Consider the following 10,000-nt stretch of genomic DNA (forward strand, 5'->3'; position numbering starts at 1 on the left):
ATCAACCTCATGTCCCTATCCACCCTGCCCTCCCTCCATTCCCATCAACAAACGGACCCTCCCTCCCTGCCCCACTATCACAACCTCCACCCTGACCATCCCCACCATCACCCTGACCATACTCTCACCCTTATATACTATCTAGGCAACACTTTACCCGCTCCCCGACACCTTGAGCCCGCCTGAGCCTCTGGTTTACGGGGACATTGTCTCGCCGCCTCACAGGGAGTGTTGTCTTGGAATTGGATTGGAGTTTTCATATTCTAGTAGGGCGTCTTATAGTGTCTTAGAGTGTCTCGGGGTGTATTAGGGTGTTTCAGGGCGTTTTAGGGCATTTTAGGGTGTCTCAGGGAGTCTCAGGGCGTCTCAGGGTGTTTTAGGGTGTATCAGACCGTCCCAGGGTGTCACCAAGGTGTTCCGGGGTGTCTCAAGGTGTCTTAGGGCGTCTTGAGGTGCCCCAGTGTGTTATAGGATGTCTTAGGGTGTTTTAGAGTCTCTGATTGTCTCACCAAAAAATATACTACACTGCCTAACATATTTTCCTGGAGATCACTAGACTACTTCCATTACAACACCAACATTGTCCTCCCCTCTTGTTGTTGCTATACAAGGTCTCCCAAGGTGAGGGCAATGTTACTCTTGACAGACAAACATTCACGCGATCACCATGAAAATCTGTAAGACCATGTGTTTAAATGTTTCTGACTTATAATTACCTCCATTACTGTGGTTAAGAAACTTCCTCATTATTATCCCATCATTAAAACTGGATCAAGAAAACTGAATTCCGGTTTTCAAAATTGTTGAAACTTCTTCCAAAATCGAAGCGCGTCTCCGCCATCTTGAAATATCCGTCACAGAGGTACAAGTAAAGGTAATTTGTTTTTATATTATACTGTGGATGAGTTTCCTCTCTGTCTGTCTGTCTGTCTGTTTATTTGTTTCTCTATCACTCAGTCTCTCTCAGTTTCTTTCTTTCTTACACACACACACACACACACACACACACGCATTTATTCTCCCCAAACTAACGTATGCGTCACCAGCCTGGTCGTCTTCTCTCAACTCCACCCAACAACGTCAGCTAGGGAAGGTACAAAAGCGGGCCTGCAGAATCATGCTCGGTGCAGACTACTCCAGCTACAACAACAACTCTCTCCACCCTGGAAATGCCATCCCTCAGTGACCTCCACCACCACGCACTAGTAAGGTTTGGCAGTGGACTACTGCACCATCCTCATCATCGCCACCTACAGCCACCTGCAGTCCCCCGCCCACCTAGCGCAGTCCGCCACTACAACAAAATTCAGCCCATAAGAGCCCGCACTGATAGATATAAGAATAGCACCATCCCATCTATTGCTTAAATAATAAACAACTCCTGAGATATGTACTGTACAGTCCTGTAAATGTATTGAACGTATATTAGTATGTCTGAATAGCATGTAAGTTTGTATATTTTCAGCCATCGGCTGCAACTCTATTAATAAACCGTTTATTATATTATTATTTACACACACACACACACACACACACACACACACACACACACACACACACACACACACACACACACAAACACAAACACACACACACACACACACACACACACACACACACACACACACACACGCTCTCTCTCTCTCTCCCAACTTTCCTCTCCTCACAAAATTCCGGTGATTAATTCCTGATCCAGCTGGATATATCAAACACCTGCACATAAATTAGCATCCGGAACTTTTTTGTGGGTTGTTTTAATTTGGCCATTTTGTTTATTTTTCCTTCAATCAACTTCCTTCTTCAAACGAATTCTTCTAAATTCCCCCAAACTATTCCTTATCATCATCTCTGACCACAGGAGTCCTTCTTCCTCCAACCACAACCTTCTCTTCTCAAAAGTTGTACAAAGAACATAACCTCTCCCATCCTAAATTAATTCCATCTCCTACAATAACTCTTAACCTCCTTTTTCAAAAAAATTCCCAAAAGTTGTAAAACAATTTCAAGAAAACAAACCTGTCTACCTCCCTCTACTACTTCTGCCATTATCACTTCTATTTTTCCTTCTCTCTGTTTATTCACTCTTTATTAGCCTTCTCTGTCTCCCTTATTCGTATGACCCGTTCCTCTGTCTACCCAGCAGTAATGGGACCTGGATGTTAATCGATTTGTGGATCGTGTTCCGGGTTAATGGTTAGCCAGTGCAGTTGGCGGGTTGTCCGGTCTTCTCGGACTATTCCTTGGCACTGGGTCATACAGCTCGTTAACTCAGGGTGTGGTTGTTGTGTTGGCGACAGCTTCTACACCTTAAACAAATTCACGCCTAAGTGGCCCTTGGGCCGGCCATCCTCGTTACACGAGGGGCAACCATTATTATTAGTAGTATTATATCAAGAAGAAAGGAGAAGGAGGGGGAAGGACCTGTCTACTTGTGTTCCTTGAGGAAGTTTATCGTAAATCCAGGCGTCTTTACAGTGATCCACCCTTCTTCTTCTTCTTCTAACATCCTCCTCCTTCTCCTCATCTTTTTCCTCCTCCTTATCCTCCTACGGTTGGCTTGGGTAGATTAGGTTAAATTGGGTTAGGTTAGCTTAGGTTAGGTTAGGTTAGGTTAAATGAAGATGCTGGTGAAGTCAAACTCACTTATCACTCTAAACACATCCTGTTGACACACACACACACACACCACACACACACACACACACACACACACACACACACACACACACACACACACACACACACACACACACACACACACACGACTGTCCTCTACTGTCGCCTTGATTACATCCTCCCTTGTGATATTAAACTCCCTCCCTACACACACACAGAGGCAGGTAATCAAACGCGAGACCTCACACACGACTGACAACAATCTTCTCCTTTACAAAGTAACAAGACAAGTTACCCTTCGAACACAGACAACCACAACAACGCCTATTACTGTCAGGCTCAACTTCTCCAACCTTATACAACCACTACTACCCTGCCACTCACCATCATTGCCACTACCACCATCACCACAACCACTACTACTTCTGCCACTACCACCATCACCACAACCACTACTACTTCCTCCACTACCACCATCACCACAACCACTACTACTCCTGCCACTACCACCATCACCACAACCACTACTACTTGCCACTACCACCATCACCACAACCACTACTACTCCTGCCACTACCACCATCACCACAAACCACTACTACCCTGCCACTACCACCATCACCACAACCACTACTACTTCTGCCACTACCACCATCACCACAACCACTACTACTCCTGCCACTACCACCATCACCACAACCACTACTACTCCTGCCACTACCACCATCACCACAACCACTACTACTCCTGCCACTACCACCATCACCACAACCACTACTACTTCTGCCACTACCACCATCACCACAACTACTACTACTTCTGCCATTACCACCATCACCACAACCACTACTACTTCTGCCACTACCACCATCACCAACTAATTAATACTTCTGCCACTACCACCATCACCACAACCAGTACTACTTCCACTACTATCACTAACCACCACAACCAGTACTACTTCCACCACTATCACTTCATCTCTAATGGCAAAATAGCCGACATATTAAGATTGTATCCACTTTTTTGCACTTAGTAACTATATCAATTCTCATGTACAGAACCAAATACGCAATGTGCTTGAATACCTCCCACGTAAATGTGAATAACAAAGTGTGAGGCCAGACATACTGCCTCACACGCCTGTTCTCACGCATTTGTGAATAAGTTACCCTTTATGTGTAGAACTAAACAAATAATGTAAAAGAAATACTGTGTAACATTCAGTGCCATAATATCCTGACAACGGGGGTTAATTATTATGACCCTTTGTAAACCCTACTCTGTAATCCTTTTGCGCTACCGCTCACAGGATGAGTGTGGGGTGCACAATAAAGTAGCCGCGGCAAAATCAAAATAAAAAATCAACTATCACTAACCACCACAACCAGTACTACTTCTGTCACACTACCACCACTATCACTAACCACCACTCATTCTCACTTCATTGAAAACGAATCACAAAAACAAATAATAAATAAAGAAGAAGAAGAAGAAGAAGAAGAAGAAGAAGAAGAAGAAAAGAAGAAGAAGGAGGAGGAGGAGGAGGAGGAGGAGGAGGAGGAGGAGGAGGAGGAGGAGGAGGAAGGAGGAGGAGGAGGAGGAGGAGGAGGAGGAGAAGAAGAAGAAGAAGAAGAAGACTACTGTTATTATGAATCAGACAAATTCTATTTTTATAGTCAGAGTATTACTTCCCACGTGCCATTATCCCCTCCTCCCCCTCTTCTCTCTTCCTCCCTCTCTCTACCTTCGTCACCCCATCTCCTTCCTCTTTATCATTCCTTTACTCCCCACCTCCCAGCAGCCCCTCCCTCATTCATACTCACCCCACTCCCCACTAACCTCCCTATCTTCTCCCTCCTTCCCCTCACCCACCTCCTTCCACACCTCCCAACCCACCTCACTCCCTCCCTCCCACCTTCTTTCCCACACCTCCCCAACCTACCTCACTCCCTCCCTCCCTCACCCACCTCCCACGCCCAAACCTCCCCCCACCCATTAACCCTCAGGGCCATCGACAAGAACCTTTCCCAGCAACCAGGTCCCAGCAGGTGTGACCCCTTAAGAAGCTAAATCGGGTGGAGGGGGGGGAGGTCCGATTTTGAGAACCCGGATTTGGATTAGGACCCGGATATCGAGGTCTAAGTAGCCATAGATCTCAGATTTCCTCCTCAAATTGACTAATACTATCGACTGCGTGTACTGTTTTATGTGCCCGTGTTTACCTGAGGACTACAGCTCCTACAGGTGAGTCAACGGTGGTGATGTCGCTTACCTGAGAACACGGGTTACCTTTTTTGTCACACCTGCCGCTGTCATCCGCTAAATGTGATTTATCTGGGGAGTGTTGGGGAGGGTGAGGTGAGGCCTTGATGGTCCACGAGATAGATAGAAAGTTAGATAGATAGATAGATAGATAGATAGATAGATAGAAAGTTAGATAGATAGATAGATAGATAGATAGAAAGTTAGATAGATAGATAGATAGATAGATAGGCGCAAATCTAATCATGAATTGTGGATAGGTTAACTGTAAGGTAAGTTACGCCAAAGGTAAGTTAGATCAGTAAATTTAAGTTAGGTTAGTTTATCTCATAGTTAAGCTAAGTCATGGTAGGTTACGGTTAAGTTAGGCTAGAACAAGTTGACAGTAAGGTTGAGGGAATACATTAACTTAGGGTCCAGGTTAGGTTAGGTTAGGTTAGGTTAGGCTTCAGGAATCTATTAAGACCCGGTGGCAAAAAATAGTAGATATGGGAGATAATTTTCGCTAAGAGTGTTCACCTGGTTCCCGGCGGCCCAGGTAACATGGTAATGGGCCCCGTGTCCCTGTCAGGTGGTCAGATGGTGCGCTCTCTCTCCTTCACGTCACACTCGTATTACTAAAGCAGATAATTGTCAAAACTATAAGGATAAAAAAAATAGGTAAAATTACCTCTTCAGTTATAGTGAGAAGGAGTTAGAGCACTAATTATAGGATTCAACAATTAAAGGCGCCATTATAGAAGTCGAGTAGGCGGGCAGGTAATAACAGGTGTATGTAAAGTCATTAGGGTTAATTAAATAACTAGCCGCAGCGAAACGGCTTCCTGTGTGTATGGACACACACACACAATAACACACAGATGACCCGAACTCTCTGCATTAGTTCGCACACAGATCACGTCACTGGGTCATTACGTCCGCCATTAACAAACTTTATGTTAATCACTCTACTTTGATATGAATGACTTAACTACACCTAAACGACTCTAACTTCACCCATAACCAGTAACAATGACAGGAACTATAACTCTGACTAAATAACCTTAACTACTCTTTCAAATGAAACAATTTAACCTCACTTAACTCAACCAAACCAAACCACACTCATTCTTACTCTAGCCTCATCTCTAGCTCCTCATTCTAGCCTTACCCTGTTTCCTAGCCTCATTTTGAGCCCTTACCTCTACCTCTACCCTACCCTATCCTACTAATACCCTACTCCTTCTCCACTGCTACCTTGTTTCATTTCCTACCTCTTACCCCTACCCTAACCAAACCAAACCATTTTACACAATACATTACTACACAAATAAGTCCACGAACAAATATCTATACATATATTATTCATTTACCTTCTGATAACATAATGGCAAATGATCCACAAATTATTCTTAGTCATATAAATAGAAATGATTCAGTCTCCACCAGGTATTAATAGATTAAATGATTCTGCACGAGAGCCGGAACACCTGAGGCAACAGTGAACTATACTGTGTCTTTATCATGGGAATAATTAGCATGGTTTTGTTGATATTATTTTTGGAGTGTGTGGGACGGTACCTGGGGCTCGTTACCTGTATGTATACCTGTGGGGTGTGATTAATTAACGTGGTTGACCTCTCATTTCTCATCCCTCCTCTCACCCTTTTATTCACCCTCAGTCATCTCCCTCACTTCTGTACCTCACCTCACCTTACCTTTCTCCCCTAATTCACTCATTTCCTTCAACCCTTTTCACCCCTTCCTTTTCCCACCCCCCCCTTACGCATTTCCTCACCCTTCAACCTTCTCCCCATCCCTTCCCACTCACCCTTCCCTCATTCCTATACCCCTTACTCCCCTTCTCACGCCTCATCTCTTACTCCTTCCTCTCCTTCTTACTCGTTTTCTCACCCTTCCCCTTCACTTCTTCCTCTCCCTCCCTCTCAACTAAACAATACATTCATCTTTTCTATCCAAGGTGTAAGACGTAAAATTACCTTCACTATACATAATACTATAACCTTGAGAGAATAAACGGTTACCTGTATAGTATTTTACCTGACACCAGCACAGGCTCGAACTCATTCACTTAACCTCAGCCTCATATCTGGGGTGGCTCTTCTTCTGCCCAACTGTTAGATAGGGTGGAATCAAAGGCATTTCGTCTTATTAACTCCTCCTTTAGTTGGTAATCTTTCTTCCCTTTCTATTCGCAGCAATGTTGCTTCACTCTCTCTTACAGGTACTTAACGGGCAATGTTCGGTGGATTTGGTATCCTGTGTACCGCAAGGCAAGGCTGGGCTCGTAACACTCGTCTTGCCCGCGGTGCCCACCGTTTCTCTGTGGATGTCGGTCACACTAGAATGCTCTGTCTTCTGTGTTTCCACACTCATACAATCTGTCTCACTTCAAAAATCTGGTTTTCCGGCATCTTCGTGGTGTAGATTAATATAGCCTTTTCCTTTTCTATTTTTTCGCCCCCAGGCCTCGATGTGGGTCGATGACCTGTACCTGGGTGGGCTATTCCCAAAAAAAAAAAAACGCAACGATGGATTCTCAAGAGTTCTTAAGTCAATTTCATCATCCACTTAACATGATAAAACTCGTATGACTCCCTTAAACTACTCCAAAAGGATCAATTCTCAGAAGTTCTTAAGTTAATTCCATCCACATAATTTAACACTATCAAACCTGCATGACTCCCTTAAGCTACGACACTAAGATGGATTCTCAAAGGATTTTAACTCCATCATCCACTTAACATAATAAAACCCGTATGATTTCCTTAAACCCTTAAACCTACGACACAAAATGTAAAACCAAAATGGTATAGAGAAGTGAGCGAGTGGCGGAGAGTTATCACCAGCGAGGGGGATAAATTCACGGTAGGAATCCCTTACCTGAAGAGCTGTGATGTAAGAGGAAGGCGATACAGTGGTAGTGAGTGAATCATGGGAGGAGGTACGTGGTGAGAGAGAGAGAGAGAGAGAGAGAGAGAGAGAGAGAGAGAGAGAGAGACCCGTCCCTCCCTCTCTTCCTCATATGAGTGAATTAGGGGAGAAAGGTAAGGTGAGGTGAGGTACAGAAGTGAGGGAGATGAGTGAGGGTGAATAGAAAGGGTGAGAGGAGGGATGAGAAATGAGAGGTCAACCACGTTAATTAATCACACCCCACAGGTATACATACAGGTAACGAGCCCCAGGTACCGTCCCACACACTCCAAAACATCAACAAAACCATGCTAATTATTCCCATGGTAAGACACAGTATATCTATAAAGGTGGAGACTGATCATTTCTATTTATATGACTAAGAATAATTGGATCATTGCCATTATGTTATCAGAAGGTAAATGAATAATATATAGTATAGATATTTGTTCGTGGACTTATTTGTGTGAAATGTATTGTGTTAAAATGGTTTGGTTTGGTTAGGTTGGGGTAAGAGGTGGGGAGTAAGGGTAGGTAGGGGTAGGGACAGGATAGAGATGGGGTGGTAGGGAGGTAGGGTGGGAGGGTAGAGTGATGATGTAGGGGTCTGGTAGGGTCAGAGGGGTGGTGTGGTGTGGGGTAGATTAGGGTGGGGTAGGCTAGGGCAGGGTAGGGTAGAGTGGGTGCAGGGTTGGGTAGGGTAGGGTAGAGATGGGTAGGATGGGAGTAGGGGTGATGTAGTAGCAGGTCTAGGGATAGGAGTGGGAGTAGGGTAGGGATGAGATGGGTAGGGTAGGGTGGGGGTAGGGTGGGGTAGGGTAGGGTAGGGTAGGGGTAGGGAGTGGGAGTAAGTTGGGGTAGGGTAGGGTAGGTTGGGTGGGGTAGGGTAGGGTGGGGTGGTGAGCTAGTGTAGGGTACAGGGTGGCGTAAGGGTCGGGTAGGGAGGGTAGGGTAGGGTAGGGTGGGGTGGGGTAGAGATGATGTGAGTGTAGTCTGGTAGGATGGGTAAAGATGGGGTAGGGTGGTGTGGGGTGGGGTGGGGTAGGGTGAGATAGAGGTAGGGTGGGTAGGGTAGGGTGGGGAGTAGGGTGGGGTAGGGTGGGGTAGGAGTGGGGTAGGGTGGGGAGTAGAGTAGGGTGGGGTAAGGGTGGGGTAGAGATGGGGTAGGGTAGGGGTAGAGGGTAGAGATGGGGTGGGGAGTAGGATGGGAGTAGTAGAGATGGGAGTTGGGTAGGGTAGGGTAGATGGATTGGGTGTGGGAGTGGGGTGGGGTGGATAGGGTAGGGTAGGTAGGGTGGTAGGTGTAGGGTGGGGTGGGTGTGGGTGTGGGGTGGGAGGATGAGATTGGTGTGTGGAGGGGTAGGGTGGGGTGGTGTGGTGTAGGGGTGGGGATGGGGTGATGTGGTGTGGTGGGTCTGGTAGGATTGGGGTAGGGTGGTGTAGGGTGCAGGGTAGGGTTGGTGTAGAGGGTGGGGTAAGGGTGGGGTAGGGGTAGGGGTAGGGTGGTGTAGTGTAGGGTGGGGTAGGGTTGGTGTAGTGTAGGGTAGGGGTAGAGGGTAGGGTGGTGTAGTGTAGGGTCTGGTAGGGTGAGGAGGGGTAGGGTGGTGTAGTGGTGAGTGAGGGGTGCAGGGTAGGGGTAGGCAGGGTGGGTGTAGTGTAGGGTCAGGTAGGGTAGGGGTAGGGAGGTGGTGTAGGGGCAGGGTAGGCAGGGAGTGTAGGGCAGGTAGGGCAGGGGTAGGGGTAGGGGGCAAGGTAGGGTAGGGGCAGGGGTGATGTAGTGGTGGGTCTGGTAGGTAGGGTAGGGTAGGGGTAGGGGTAGGAGGTGGTGGTAGGATGTGTAGGGTGTAGGGGTGTGTGTAGGGGTGGTGTAGGTAGGGTAGGGGTGGTGTAGGTGGTAGGTAGGGTAGGTAGGGGTAGGGGTAGGGTAAGGGTAGGGTAGGGTGATGTAGTGTGGGTCTGGGTAGGGGTAGGGGTAGGGTAGGGGTAGGGTGGGGTAGGGGTAGGTAGGGGTGATGTAGTGTAGGGTCTGGTAGGGTAGGTGTAGGGGCAGGGTGGTGTAGTGCAGGGTCTGGTAGGGGTAGGGCAGGGTAGGTAGGGTAGGTAGGGTAGTAGGTAGTGATGTAGTGTGGGTCTGGGTAGGGTAGGGTAGGTAGGGTAGGGCAGGGGTAGGAGGGTGATGTAGTGTAGGGTCGGTAGGGTAGGGTAG

This window comes from Homarus americanus, unplaced genomic scaffold, assembly GCF_018991925.1.
Source record: "Homarus americanus isolate GMGI-L3 unplaced genomic scaffold, GMGI_Hamer_2.0 scaffold45916, whole genome shotgun sequence".
Classification (NCBI taxonomy): domain Eukaryota; kingdom Metazoa; phylum Arthropoda; class Malacostraca; order Decapoda; family Nephropidae; genus Homarus; species Homarus americanus.